The 15,238-nt window shown below is 41.0% G+C and overlaps 1 protein-coding gene across 17 annotated transcripts in view; it reads left to right on the forward strand.

Annotated features, from left to right (window-relative positions):
* CALD1 (caldesmon 1) overlaps nucleotides 1-15,238 on the forward strand; it is a 231,845-nt gene that overhangs the window by 23,337 nt on the left and 193,270 nt on the right. For 8 of the 17 annotated variants that reach the window (XM_024249331.3, XM_024249332.3, XM_063725549.1 and 5 more), the window contains exon 1: nucleotides 13,227-13,759. The exons of 4 other annotated variants lie outside the window; for them this stretch is intronic. The gene's annotated coding sequence lies outside the window, so the exon portion shown is untranslated. Of the gene's footprint in view, nucleotides 1-13,226; nucleotides 13,760-15,238 lie in introns of those variants that run through there. 5 more of the 17 variants (XM_054558996.2, XM_063725557.1, XM_063725553.1 and 2 more) reach the window with 5 other exon arrangements.

Raw genomic sequence — 15,238 nt, forward strand, 5'->3', positions numbered from 1 at the left:
TCATGATTGAAAGATTCCTGAGGCTTCACCAGAAGGTGGGCAGGTGCCGATACCATGCTTCCTATAAAGCCTGCAGAACCATGAGCCCCTTAAACCTCTTTTCTTTTTTTGTTTTTTTGAGAGGGAGTCTCACTCTGTCACCCAGGCTGGAGTGCAGTGGCACGATCTTGGCTCACTGCAACTTCCGCCTCCTGGGTTCAACCAATTCTTCTGCCTCAGGCTCCCATGTAGCTGGGACTACAGGCCACCACGCCTGGCTAATTCTTGTACTTTTGGTAGAGATGCAGTTTCACCATGTTGGCCAGTCTAGTCTCGAACTCCTGACCTCGGGTGATCCACCTGCCTCAGCCTCCCAAAGTGCTGGGATTACAGGCATGAGCCACTGCACCCGGCCTCCTCTTTTCTTTATAAATTGTCCAGTCTCAGGTATTTTTAGCAATGCTAGAATGGCCTAATACATCAGGACTGAGAAAAGTTTTAGTACAGAGAAGCTACTTCATAAATGTTTATTGTGTGTAAGTAAATGAGCAGTTAGTTCACAAAGCAGCTTCATAGGCATTTTATTTCATTCAATTCTTACTTCTGTCCTGTGAAGTAGGTATTATTGGTTTCTAGGAGGGAGATCAAGCCTGGACCTGGGAGGATGCCCATGTTTAGGGAAAAGAAAGCACAAGTAGAAAACGTCAAGAGGCCAGAGAGATAGGACGATAGGCTAGACACTGGCGTCAGGAGCCACCAAAGACGAAGAGAGAAGCAAGAGGAGTTAGGGAGCATGGCGGGCAGACAGGGAGGGAGGAAGGGAGGCTGAAGACATAATGTCCCTGGATCAAGAGGTGAGGTCATGGACGAAGAACAGGGAGAGGCTGCTTCATAAACTAATCATTTGGAGAAATTTGACACTAAGAGGAAAGAGAAGAGTGGAGCTAAAAGAAACAAGAGTCAGTCAAAGGTATTTTCGCCCCAACCCTTGGACATGTTTATAGACAGAGAGGAGGGACCAACAGAGAGACGAAAGAGCAGGAAGCAGCGTGAGGTGAAATGAAGCTGAAAGGCCCAGTGAGGGTTCAGAAAGGGACGAGACTGTGAAGCTGCAAAGATATTTCAGTTCTCCCTCGTGTACACACACTCTCTCTCTCTCTGTCTCTGTGTGAGTGTGTGTGTGTGTGTGCATGCGTGTGTGTGTCATAAATCCATCAAACCTCCAGCAGAGATTGATCAGTAGTTAGATGCATCTATATCACACAGTTTGCTTAGTCCAAACAGCCATTTCTCCCCAGTTATCACCAGACTCAGCAATCTCTTTAAAAATATTTTTCGGGTCTTAAAAATAGTCTATCCCCCAAGAGAAATCTCTAGCTTCTTGCCTTTCAGATGACAGTCGGCTAGGCCAAAGCTACAGAATCTCACCCAAAATAGATCAAATATTTTAAATGTTTTCTTATTTGCGCCCCTCACAAGTATGCCTGCAATGCAAAGCCAATTATAAGACTGGCTTTTTTATTTTTTCTTTCTGAAATGAGTGAAGGGCGTGTTTTCTGGTTAGGAGGGGAGGCCAGGCCTCACCAAACAGTCTTGGTTGGATTTCAGACAGGCTTCCTTGAGCATGAACAGGAAGAGGAAACGTGCACGGCTGGGTTAGCACGTGCAGACTTGCAGAGCCAAATGGTCTCTCTCAGGACTTGCCATCCTGGAGTCCATCTCCGGTGCCTGTCAGAGCTTCCCCATTAGAACAGCAGTTCTCTAGAGGCACACACCATGTCTCTGATTCTATGAAAGTGACAATGACAAGATTATAACAAGGACAGAACCTAACAGTAAGCCTTGCAGGTAACAGATGTTCAGATGTTGAGTGAATAAATGAATGAATGGACAAATGAATAGCTGAGAAAAATCTAGCCACAGCTTTGCATGACTCAGATACCCATTGGAGACTGGGAGAAATTTCTGGAAACTTTTTGCTTTCTCTAAGGTTACAGCAAATCCAACAGCAATGAATATGAGTGGACTGGGAAGGTTGGAACATGGAGACATCTAGTCATCCTCTATAGCTCAAGAAATAAGGAGACAGAGACTTCCTATAGGGAGGCTGAGAGGATGGCCAGTCCTGTGCCATGGAAGTGAGAAACACTACCATTTATCTCAGGAGCTCCTTCATCCACACTGGGTCTTCTCTGATCATGCCCTCTTTCATTTTGTCAGGGCCTCGGCCTTATTCCGGACCATCAGTGCCCTTCTTCTTCCACCTGCTGCTCCAGGAGACTGGCCCCATCAAAGTGGGTCAGTGCAGACTCTCATTTCATCTGCACCCTACTCATAAAACAGGTGGCACCAAGCGCTGAGCAGGTGCTGAGCAGGTGCTAAGCAGGCTGTGGCTTAAGTTATTACTCCTTAAGGAGTGACTGTTGATGTTATGGTGTCAAAGCCTTTGTACAAATGTGTGACTAAGCTGAGGACCTCACAGTCAGGGCAGGTCCATTCTCCTGCTAGTTGGGCTGGCCCCAAGTGAGCTACTCTGTTGGCCTGAGGACAAAGAAGCACAGTGGCTTTTCCTGACATCACAGGAACATCCGAGAAGTAATCTAGAGGACCAGATTACTAGTGCTCTGGGGGGAGAATGTCTCATTTATATTGCAATTTTTTTTAAAAAAACAAAACAACCAAAAGCTTAAGAATAACACAACAAACACCTGTGTACATGCTCTGCAGTGTTAACAGATGTAATTTTTTTCATATTGCTTAAGATGCTCTTTTATACATTGCTGATACACTTTAAATTTCTTAATTTCAAGACCAGTACCATTCTCCTCTCTCCCTCCTTATGGCCAACAACTATGTTAAATTTGATGTGGTTCTAGTCCATTCTTATATGCATTCTTAAATGATTCATACAAATGGAATAATTCCAATTGCAACCTGCTTCTTTTTTCCCACTTAATATGCTTTTGAGTTTCAGGTACATCTAGGTCATTCATTTTAGCTATTATGTATAATACCCCATCCTATTCCATATATAATATGGTATTAGCTATTATGTATTTTTATAATTATACATATATTTATATAATTAGATATTTAGCTATTATGTTATATATCATGGTTTCTGTAGCCTCTCCCCTGCCAATTGCTATTGGAGCATTTTTAACAACGTTTTCACTACTGCAAACAATGCTCGAATGAGCTTCCTTTGACATGTCTCTTGGCTTAAGAGTGTGAGGGTGTCCCAAGAGGATATACCTAGAAATGGGATTACAGAATATAGATGTGCATACTGAAAGTCACTAGATATTGTCAAATCACTCAACAAAGTGAATGCACCAATCTACTTTCTTATCCAAAATGTGTAAGAATTTGTTTCTGTACATCATCAACAACATTTAGTTTTGCATGATTAAACTTTTTTTCTTTACCAATCTGGTTGGCATTGTTTTAACTTGCATTTTTCTGATGACTAATGAAGTTGAACATCATTTCAAGGCTTTTGACCTTTGCAGTGTTCTCCTAAGTGGACTGTTTATCCTATACCTATTTTTTATTGGGTTTTCTCTTACACACACACACACTCTCTCTCTCTCTGTATCAGTTGATTTGTAGGCATTCCTTGATAGTCTAGATTTTTTTTTTTTTTAAGATGGAGTCTTGCTCTGTTGCCCAGACTGGAGTGCAGAGTGCAGTGGTGTGATCTGGGCTCACTGCAACCTCCGCCTCCCGGGTTCAAGCAATTCTCCTGCCTCAACCTCTTAAGTAGCTGGGATTACAGGCGTGCGCCAACATGCCTAGCTAATTTTTGTATTTTTAGTAGAGACAGCATTTCACCATATTGGCCAGGCTGGTCTCGAACTCCTGACCTCAGGTGATCCTCCTGCCTCGGCCTCCCAAAGCACTGGGATTGCAGGTGTGAGCCACCACGCCCAGCCGATAGTCTAGATTCTAATTCTTTGTTTTAAACATTGAAAAATTTCTCTGGGCTTGTCTTTTCCCTTTGTAGATGGTGGCTTTTTTTGAACAGAAATTTTTATTTCTTGATGTAACCAAATTTTTTTCTTTAGTTTAACTCTCACTTAATATTGATAAATATTAGTTACCTTTCTCTTTGTAAAGAGAAAAAATGCTCTCAAACGTCAGTGGCTTACAACAGCAAACATTTGTTTCTTGCTCCCGTCACATGAGGCCTGGGAAATAGTAGCTCTGCTGGTGTTGACTGGACTCAGCGGCCCAGCCCCGCTCCATGTGTCTTCTCATTCTGGAAACCAAACTGCAGAGCAGCCACTATCGGAGGAGGATTCGTTTCCTGTGCTGCTATTACAAATTACCACAAACTGGGTGATAGAACAATACACATTTCTTCTCTCACAGTTCTAGAGGCCAGGAGTACAAAATCAAGGTGTCAACAGGGTCGCTGGCTTTTTCTGGGGCCCTGAGGGAGACTGCACCCCACGCCTCCCTTCCAGCTTCTAGGGGTCACTGGCAAGCCTCAGCATTCCTTGGCTTATAGATGTGTCGCTTCCATCCCTGCCTCTGTATTCACCCCCTCTTCTCCTCCTTGTTTTGTGTATCTCAAATCTCGCTGTCTTTTTCTTGTAAGGCCACTTGTGGTTGGATTTCAGGCCCACCTGGACAATCCAGTACGATTTCATATTGAGATCCTTAATTATACATACAGAGACCCTATTTCCAAATAAGGTCCTATGTGTTTGGATGAACACATTGTCAGGGGGCACTGCTCAACCCACTGCATGTGGTATGCTGTTATCATGGCAAAGGGCAGGTGCTCAACGCAAAAGCAAACATTCGACGCCTCTTTAAGCCTCCCCCATGGACAGGCACGCCGTCACCTCTGGCCACACTGCACTGCTCAAGGCAAACCACATGGTCAAGTCCACCTACTTAGAGTGCTGCAAGGAATTCCATTAAAAGAGGAAGTGAATTGGGTAACAATAACCCAATCTATCACAAGTATATTGTTTGAAAAGTTAAATAATACTATATGACTTTTAACAAAAGCAGGAGTCCTCCACGCCACCCCTTCCTTCAACTGCCTCTTCCCCTGAGCAATGGCTCTCAGCTCCTTCTCAGCCTCCTTTTCTGGGATGTAAATGTTGGGGTGTTAGCTCCCACATCTCTGCTCTTTTCTGTCTGCACTCCCTCAGGTAACTCATTCCTGGTTTTAAATCCTATCTAAAAACTGAAGATTCGCAAATGTGCATCTCAAGCCTGGATCCCTTTTCTGAACACCAGATTTGCATATGACACTCCCTCCCCTCTTAACATCTTAACATGCCTGAAATATGTCTAATATGATTTCCACCCCTCCCCGCAAATGTCCATCCCCCTAAGGGTGCCCGTTCTATTCAATAGCACTCCCATTCACTCCATTATTCAGACCATAACAGGAGACACTCTTGATTCCTCTCTTTTTTTCACAGTCCTCATCTAAGCCATCAGTGAATCTCCATGTCCTAGAAATAAATACTCTCTCAGCTCCCAAGCACCTCTGCCCCAGCCCACAACAGCACCTGTCACCTGGGAGTGGGCAATCACCTCCTGTTTCTGCCTCTGGCAATCTTGCCTCTATTCTAGACAAGGTAGACACAGTGCTTTTTTTTTCCTGCCTCAAAATCTTCCAATGACCTTCCATCTTAGAACAAGCCCCGCAGTCCTTACCATGGCTAGAAGCCTCTGGATGACAGATCTGGCCACAGGCTCTCACTCCTCCCCAAGTCCCCCTGGGCTCGTTGCTATTTCTTTAATATGCACTTGCTGTCTTGCCTTCTGGAAGGCTTTTCCTTCATGTAGTCTCACTGCTTGTTCCTTCACTTTATTCATGTCTCTGTTGAAAACCTTCTTCAGAAAAGACTTCCCTGTTTCTCCCTATTCCTTTACTCCTTCTTTTCTTTTTATAGCACTTACCACTGCCTGACATTATATATTCATGTATTAGCTAATGTGTATATCTGCCTCCCTCCATCAAAACGTATCTTGTTCACAACATCTAGAACAGGCCCTGGCATGTGGTAGAAACTCAGTAAACATTTGTTCAGTGAGTGAATCAAAGAATAAATGAACTTTTTTTTTTTTTTTTTTTTTGAGACAGGGTCTCACTCAGTCACTCAGGCTGCAGTGCAGTGGTGCAAACATGACTCACTGTAGCTTCGACCTCCCAGGCTCAGGTGACCCTCCCACCTCACCTACCGAGTAGCTGGGACTACAGGCGTGCACCACCACGCCTGGCTAATTTTTTATACTTTTTGTGGAGATGAGGTTTCAGCATGTTTTCCAGGCTGGCCTCAAACTCCTGGGCTCAAGCGATCTGCCTGCCTCAGCCTCCCAAAATACTGGGATTATAGGAGCAAGCCACCGTGCCCAGCCTTACTGTTCTTTTAGGCATTTATTTCCATGAGCCTAAACAACATACTAATTCTGCTATTTATTACATTTTCAATAGTAGACATTATCTATGATTTCTTGCTGAATGAAATGAAGGTTTGGCTCTCTTCCCCACCATCATCCTACTAATATGGTCTTGCCTGCTATCCTCTGAATCTAATTACATCATCTTGGTTTTGGTAAAAATCAATGTGCAATATTTCCATTCTTATGATTGTGGTAAATTTTTCTTACAGTTGAACTATATGGTATCCAATGATTACTTTTCCTTTTTTGTACAAATGTTTTTTTTTTTAATTATAATGACCTCAATCTTACATTTACTTATTTTCTATGTACTTACTGCAAGTGCTTTTGCCAAGAATACATTGAATAATCTATCTACCTCACTTTTCCTTAAAACATTCCTCCTGGCATCCACTGCTGCAATGTCTAATGGTTGCTTTCTTAATGAGCCATACAGCTATTGTCCTGGGATTTTCTTTTACTATCATGGGACTCTTTCACCTCTATCCTGGGTTTGCATTCTCTGTTTCCTGATTTTTGTCCTCCTTCTTGGTTTCTAATTTTCACTCCAAAGTATTATTCCCCCTTGAGGTGAAGCATATAACCTTGGAACTTGATAATTTCAGAATGAAATATGTTTTCATTCATTATATTGGCCCATTGGGCCCTTTGGATCTGGAAACTTGTATCCTTTAGTTTTCGGAAGTCTTATTTTATTATTTCCTTTGATAATTTTCTTCTTACTATTTTTTTCTGTCCTCTTTTTTACGTACACTCAGGTGTAATTATGTAGTGTTTTTATCTTTTATCTTTTCTATTCCAGCTTGCCTTTTTCTTCATTTTTCTGTAAGATTTTTCTGAATTTTTTTTTTTTTAGGACAAGATCTACCTCTGTTGCCCAAGCTGGGGTGCAGTGGCACAATCATGGCTCACTGTGGCCTCCACCTCCTGGGCTTAAGCTATCCTCCCACCTCAGCCTCCCTAGGACTGGGACTATGGGCGCGTGCCACCATGCTCAGCTAATTTCTGTATTTTTCATAGAGACAGGGTTTTGCCCTGTTGTCCAGGCTGGTCTTGAACTCCTAGGCTCCTTCTTCTCAGCCTCCCAAAGGGCTGGGATTACAGGCATGAACCACCATGCCCAGTTGATTTTTCTAAACCTTATCTTGCATTTCTTGAGTTGAATTTTTGTAAATTTCTGCCATCATACTTTTCATATACAAGCATTCTTTTCTGTTCTCTGAAAGTGCCTTTTTAAAGCCTGATTTTCTTGTTTCATAGATACAATATCTTCTCTTATCTCACTGAGAACTGTAATTGTAGTTTTCTCCAAGTTTTCTTCCATTTCCTACCCAACCTCTCTTCTGTGTGTGTGTGTGTGTGTGTGTTTCTGTTGTTTGTTATAATCTCTCTTTCCTTAATGTGATGCTCATATTTAAGAGTGAGGTAGGCCGGGTACGGTGGCTCACGCCTGTAATCCCAGCACTTTGGGAGACCGAGGCAGGTGGATCACGAGGTCAGGAGATTGAAACCAGCCTGGCCAACATGGGGAAACCCCGTCTCTAATAAAACATACAAAAATTAGCCGGGTGTGGTGGTGGGCACCTGTACTCCCAGCTACTCGGGAGGCTGAGGCAGGAGAATTTGTTGAACCCAGGAGACAGAGGTTGCAGTGAGCTGACGTGGTGCCACTGCACTCCAGCCTGGGTGACAGAGTGAGACTCCGTCTCAAAAAAAAAAAAAAAAAGAGTGAGGTACTAAGTAGCCAATTGGAAGTTGCTGCAAATGGGTTACTAAAGTGCACTGGACAATGTCTCTCAAATGTCTGTGAGTTTAGGTCTTTTTTTCCATGAGCATGCCAGTTTCTCTGGAATGGAATCCTTCAATTTCCTGTCTGTGGGATACAAACCTGATTGTTGGTGTCCTGGGAGCCCTGCAGGGTGAGGCGATTGGAGATGTTCAGTGTTCAACGAGTTGGCTTTCATTTAAACATTTATTTTCAGCATTTAGCCTCTTCCCTGTTCACTGCTTCACTTGTTCTTCTGAGTCCAGCACTTCATAGAAGAATCAGAATAAACTTCCAGTTTTCCATCTGGTTGAGAGAGAGATGCTCAGCTGGTTGTGTGGGGTAGAGGACGCTATCTGGACTTCTAACTATTCCTTACCCAGACTTTCAACAAATCTGTTTTCTGCTCCACCGCCTGTCCTCAGAGGTTCCCAGGGCTTCCATATCCCGAGTTTTTCCTGATTCTGAGGCTTGAATCAGTGTCCTTCTTGCTGGCATCCTAATTTACAGGACCAGATTTCAGTTTCTCAGCTCTGTTGAGTCAATTTCCAGCCATCTGTCCATTTTCCATAGTCCAAAATTTGGCTGACATCTGGACTCATGCTAATTCCTTTCAGGTACTCTTTGTCTTGTAGGATTTATTTATGATTTTTTTATTGCTTTACTATCATTCTGGAGAGGTGTGGGGAAGCAGAAATTAAATGAGTGTTCTGATGTGATCTGCCGTGTTTAACCATATCCTCAAATTTATTAGTCTTTTCATTTGTTAATTCTGTTTTTTATGTTATATACCCTATGATAAAAAAAATTCACCTTCAATTTTTTCTAATCATTTCTAAGTTTGTTTTTTATATAACCTAGTTTATTATAGTGTGTAGTAGAAACTTTGAATCTAAATTTTCTGTTTCCACAAAATTGATTGTAACCCTGCCATTAATAGAGTAATCCACCCTTTTCTTCTTTATTTATAATACTTCCTCTAAAATAATTCATATATGCTGGGGTCTATTTCTAGGCTTTCTGCTTTATTCTATTGATCTATTTGTTTAGTCTTGTGTGAATAGCGCTTATCTTAATTAGAATTGCTCTATAAAAAAACCTCTTTGCCTATTTTTAGGTCTTTACTTTTAAAATATTTACTATTGTTTTGTCAAGTTCTACAAAATACATCATTTGGAGATTTTAATTAGAATAATGAATGCGGCTGGGCGCGGTGGCTCACGCCTGTAATCTCAGCACTTTGGGAGGCCAAGGCAGGTGGATCACGAGGTCAGGATATCGAGACCATCCTGGCTAACACAGTGAAACCCCGTCTCTACTAAAAATACAAAAAATTAGCTGGGCGTGGTGGCGGGCGCCTGTAGTACCAGCTACTCAGGAGGCTGAGGCAGGAGAATCGCTTGAACCCGGAAAGTGGAGCTTGCAGTGAGCCAAGATCATGCCACTGCACTCCAGCCTGGGCGACAGAGCGAGACTCCGTCTCAAAAAAAAAAAGAAAAGAATAATGAATGCATGGATTACTTTGAGGAGAATATATATCTTTACAACTTCCAGGTTTTTCATTCATGAAGATGATACATTTCACAATTTAGTCAGGTTTTTCATGCCCTTAACTCAAGTTTTATAACTTTCTTGCACATATTTTGTTACATTTATTCCCAGGTAATGAACACTTTTTGTTATTATGAATAGCATCTTTTTCCATTACATTTAAAAATTAGAGATGGCTGATTACAGAAACTCTAGGTTTTTGCGTCTTGAACTTAATTCCAACAATCTTGCTAAGCTCTTCTAGGTTTTTGCATCTTGAACTTAATTCCAACAATCTTGCTAAGCTCTTCTATTAGTTCCAATATATTATAGATCCTCTCAAATTCTCTACACAGATAATCGTACAGCAAATAAAGACCTTTATTTCTCTTTCTAATCCCAGTGGCTATTTTTTCTATTTATTTGTCTTGGTTAGGTATCTAGCACATTTTTTTTAGTTGTAGAAGAGATAGTAGTGGCTTGGTCTTTTCGCTGATTATAATGGGAATGCTTTTAACATTTTATCATTAAGCATGACGTTTGCTATAGATTTCTGGTAAATGCCTCTCATTATGTTTAAAAAGATTCTATTTCTAGTTTTCCAAGAGTTTTTTTTCCAAAATAATTACTAAGTTTACCAAGTATCATTCACCTATTGAGACAATCTTTCTCTTTTCATTTTTCTACTTTTCTTATTTATTTTATTTTATTTTTAAACTGCTAATGTTGTACATTATATCAGTGGATTTTCAGATCTTAAACCATCTCTGGATTGGCCTTATCTCTTTTTTCCACACTGTTGGATTCAATTACTAATTTTTTCATCTGCGTTCATAAGTGCACTTAATCCAAATTCTCTATTGTGTTTGGTACTTTTGTGTCCAATTTTGATATCAAGATTCTACCAGTCTGCTTTTATTGTTTGATAAACCTGGGTGTTGGCAAAGGTTTTATTTGACTAAAAGAATCTGGCAAAGGGTGTTCTGCTGCCTTTTAAAACTTTCAAATCTTCTTTTCTATTGAATAAAGTAGGTACTTTAAGCTGAAAGGAGGTATGTTTTTCACGACTAAATGAAGTAACTAATTTTGAATTAAAAAATGGCCTGTTTTTACTTTTCCCAGGTTGACATGCAAGCAAAATATAATTTCTTGCTACTGATCTACATCATAGCAAACACTCAGTTGTAACTAAAAAAATACAAAGAATAGTCCAGACATTTCTAAATGTCTTTTTAGATTTATTATGGTTTGATTAGGTAGATCTAGCCTATGATAGACAAGCAGTCCTTTATCTGGGATGATCCAATTGGGACATATATTTCACAGAAATTTCCTATATAAATCTCGTGTATTTTTAGGGCTGTTTACAAATGACCTCTGGAAAGAGTAAATACTATGAAAGTAAAGTTTCCCATGGCAGAGATTCAGCAACATGTATCCTTTTTTTTCTTTTTATTCCCCTTCCTTTCTTTTTTAAATTCTTGATTGTTTAAAAAAAGTAAAAGGACAAAGAAAGAAGAATTTTTCAATATCATGGTATACACTACATGAAATTTGTTAAATTATTCTTCAAACTATATAGTTCCTCCACGATAAGTGTATTTCAAATACATAAAATAGGTTGTGTGGTCACTCATCCACTATACCCTATATATGAGATATCCAGAATTTATCTAGGGAAACATACTATTTTTTTTATCAAAAGACATAACCCAAAAATATTTAGCCATTTATCTTCTAAAAACCATGCAAAATGCAGGTCCCTGCTGTGTTTCCTGTTGATAATATTTTCCCCATTTGTAACACAACTTTTCTTTCCTCTGGAAAGCTGGTATTTATTTTATTCATAGATTGCAAAATTATACCCTGATGCTGTTCCACCAAAGGGCATTATTTATACAAGCAGGGAGAGTGTGGTTTAGGATATAATCAGCAGCGGTAATGGAAAATAGCACTTTCAAACAGGCCTCACTGAGTTATGGAGAATACCACCTGGAGATCATGCACCCGGAACGTCTCTGGACACAGGTCATATCTTTGCACAGAGATCACCGAATGAGCTGTTTTCTGAACTCCCTGATGTCTGCCCTACAATATGTTCAAGCCCAGCAGTTTACCAGAATATGTAGTATTATTCTATCTTTCCTCCCTCTCTGGATTGGGATGTCCCCATCAGCAAAACTGGCCGTGTTCTGAAAATTTATTTCTAAATCATTTATCTGGGATCAGAAGACATTTTCCCACAGGAACAATTTTATAAACAGTGGTGTTCCACAAATGCCTGCTTGTGCCACAGTGTACCTGAAATGCAACATTGACTGTACGATTCCCACCAACCATTATTTATTCTTTCCTCTGGGAAAGTGCATTCCTCTTGGGATGCCTGAGGCTCATCTCTCCCTCTGCCTGGGAGCCTCAGCTATAGATTTTTGGGGCTGTGCAACAGTAGCAGTCAGGAAGAGGGGAGGGAAGCAACCTTCCCAAGAAAGAGATGAATGTAGAGAGTTGATATGGATGCCTCTGGGTAACTTGTTAATGCTGGAAGGCTGAAGAAGGAAACCAACAGTGTGAACTGGCTACTTCCCAACTGTTCTAAAAGAGGCACAAAGGGCAGGGACATTTTCGTAAACAGAGATCATTTCTAAGTCACATCTTCATAAACAGGGAAAGGCATATAGTAAAACCTCCCATTTTTAAAGATCAATATCTGGACTTGTAATTAGCCAGGAAAAATATTGTGAAACCTCTTGTTCAGTGATGAAACAGTCTCCAAACATATAACAATGAGACATAGATCTTGCACCTATCCCCAGGCCTGACAAATAGTAAGTGCTCCAAAAAAAGGGGTTTTCAATTTTAATTGAGTGCTAATTGAGTGAATTCTATATTGAAAAGGACAAGACTATGTGTGGGCCAGTTACCTTAATTCTCATTAGCATCTGCTAATTCTGACCCTCTTATAGCACACGTCCTAACCATGAAGAGTTGGTCGGAGCACTTTCAAGACGTCACCTGAACATTATGCCACCTCTGCGGGATATATGCATCTGTCTACCCCAGCCCAAAGCAGGTGGTGGGTCTCTTCATACCCTCTCTGATGTGCATCAATTTCTAGGAATTTCTAGTACTATCTCCACATCACCAAATCTGAGGAAACAAAAGAGATAAGGAGAGGAAAGTGAAGCCAGTGAGGATATCCAAGCCTGGAGGACCTTAGGTTTATTCTGGCCAGTATTACCCGCTAAAAAAGACCTATGCTTTTGGTTTCCCTTTGGTCGCTTGTTTTTATAACACATGCAGACACATTTTGGGGAGTTGTGCCTCTTTCAGGCTAGAATTTAGTCTGCTCAGCAGACCCGGGTCCTGTCTCCTTCAGGTTTTAGAATTGCATAACAATTTAAACTCATTTTGTACGTACAAGTACTTTGAAAAGAAATATACTATTAAGACTCCCTCTGGTGAGAAGCCTTCCCCACCCCCACGCCCAATAAACTGATCTGTTAACTTTTTGTTTCAGAGACTGTGCTTTCTTTTTATTGCTGCATTTGTGTTCTACAAGACAGCCTCTTTCTCCAAGATTAACATTTCTTATGATTGTTCCTGACAATGGATTCACTTCCAGAGGCCCTGCTAAGGATAACCAAAAAAGGGCATGGAGCAGGCTGGTTTTGGCAGCCTGCACGCAGTTTCAGAGCTTTTTAGGTCTTGGGTTTTCTGATGAGTGATTTCCTGAGCATGCCTAGGGAATGACAGGCATCTCCACAGGCAGGCTGCATCCACCTTGGCTGGGGTGTCGTCATTGGCTGCCTATTAGAAAAACGACAGGACAATGCATACCACCGCCTGCCGACTGTAAACATAGGGGATATGTGCTCACTTAGCCTGGACTTCTGGGAGGGGCCAAGGAAGGGCGGTCTGGAGTTTTATTGAATAGAGCAGTGTGTATTCGGCTGCCTGCCTGCCTGCCTGCTTGCTCTCTGGCTGTGCTCTTGCTTAAAGAAATCAGTCCTTCCTTTCCGACTTAGTCCTCGGGAAGAAGTTTCAGACTACAAGGTAAGGCACAGAAGGCTTTCTTTTTTTATCTTCTAGAGAGAATCTGGGGACTTTCTCCGGCTTTCAGTCAACATTCCTGGCTAAGGTAGCTGGAGATGCAAGAATGTTCAAGGCAATAAACCATGCAAACTCCCGAGCCTGACTGGGCTTCACTGCCATACGGATATTCCCGGAAGGCAAACAGGATGAGATTTCCAGTTTTGTTTTTAGAGTTTGGACAAGAAGGGCGACCATATAGAGACTTACATTTAGGGAGCACTGGCAACTTTGATGAGGATAGCCTTTTGTTTAGGACAGCCATATGAGATTATACCTGATATCCAAAGGCCAGTGTTAGCAAGCCTACTGCACCAGACTGCTCACACAGTCTCTTCTGCATCTTTTATTGCCAAAGATTTGAAGAGCTTTTGCTTTAAAAACAAAATCAACAATTCTTTAGGTTGATGAGAAGCCAAAAGGGAATGATTTTTTAACCAAAGGCATTTGCGTTATAGTCTGCTGCCAGTATTTAAAACTAGACTTCCAGAGTTGCAAGGAAATATGGTCAGAGATGGAGAGATCACTAGCACCTAGCACTGGTTGGGTTAATGTCACTGATGGGATATTTGCTAAGACAGAAGATGCCTAGGCTGGTCTGTTTCTTATAAAACCTAATAACAAGAGAATGCATGTGCTAGTGGGTGTGTTTTGAGAAAGCACATTTAACGTCCTACCAAACTATTTTTTAAGAAATCTTATTTTCTGTTTGAAAGTGTGCCTGAGTGTGTCTAGAGAATCTAAAGAGATGTCGATTGGAAATGTGTTTCAGAAAGGAAGGGGGCAGGCTTTTATATCGAGATAGACATATTTGGGTGTCTGAAACAGTAGTACAAGGCAGCTAGTTGGTAGTAGCCTGGAATTCCTTTTAGAAAGAGCTGATGGTAAGGGGTGGGGGAGTTTTAGTGCTGTGGCAATACATGGTCAAAAAAAGTGGATGAGAACAAAGTACTTGGTATTTATAGATGCCTTCTATTAACAGGACTATGCAGATGGACTTGTAAACTGAAAATCCTTCTAATGTGTTTGCCAAAACCAGACATATACAGCTAGAACTTGAGTGAAGACTAGATGCTATATGGCAAGCAGGGTAAATCTGATGATTTTTTAGTAGTGCTGGCTATTAAAGACTACCAGTCACAAATGACTGATTCAATTGGATTTTATTCCATGGAATGCGGTAGTTTGGGGTTGGGACTCATTAAATAACCTTTTCTCTTTGTATTTAGAAGTTTGGGGATAATTTTCTTGGGAATGCCTCTTTCTCCTTCTAGAAGTGATATATGAGAACAGAATTCCTTGTGAATTTCCTTCCCTGGAACAGTTCTGAGTAAGTGTGAGAGAAAAGCTGCAGGCGAAAGCTATAGTTTAATTACTGTCCTTCCCTTGAAGAGATCAAGTTCCAAACTATTTTCACAGGGTTTTTAATGTCAATCAAAATAT

The sequence above is a fragment of the Pongo abelii genome, chromosome 6, assembly GCF_028885655.2.
Source record: "Pongo abelii isolate AG06213 chromosome 6, NHGRI_mPonAbe1-v2.0_pri, whole genome shotgun sequence".
NCBI lineage: Eukaryota > Metazoa > Chordata > Mammalia > Primates > Hominidae > Pongo > Pongo abelii.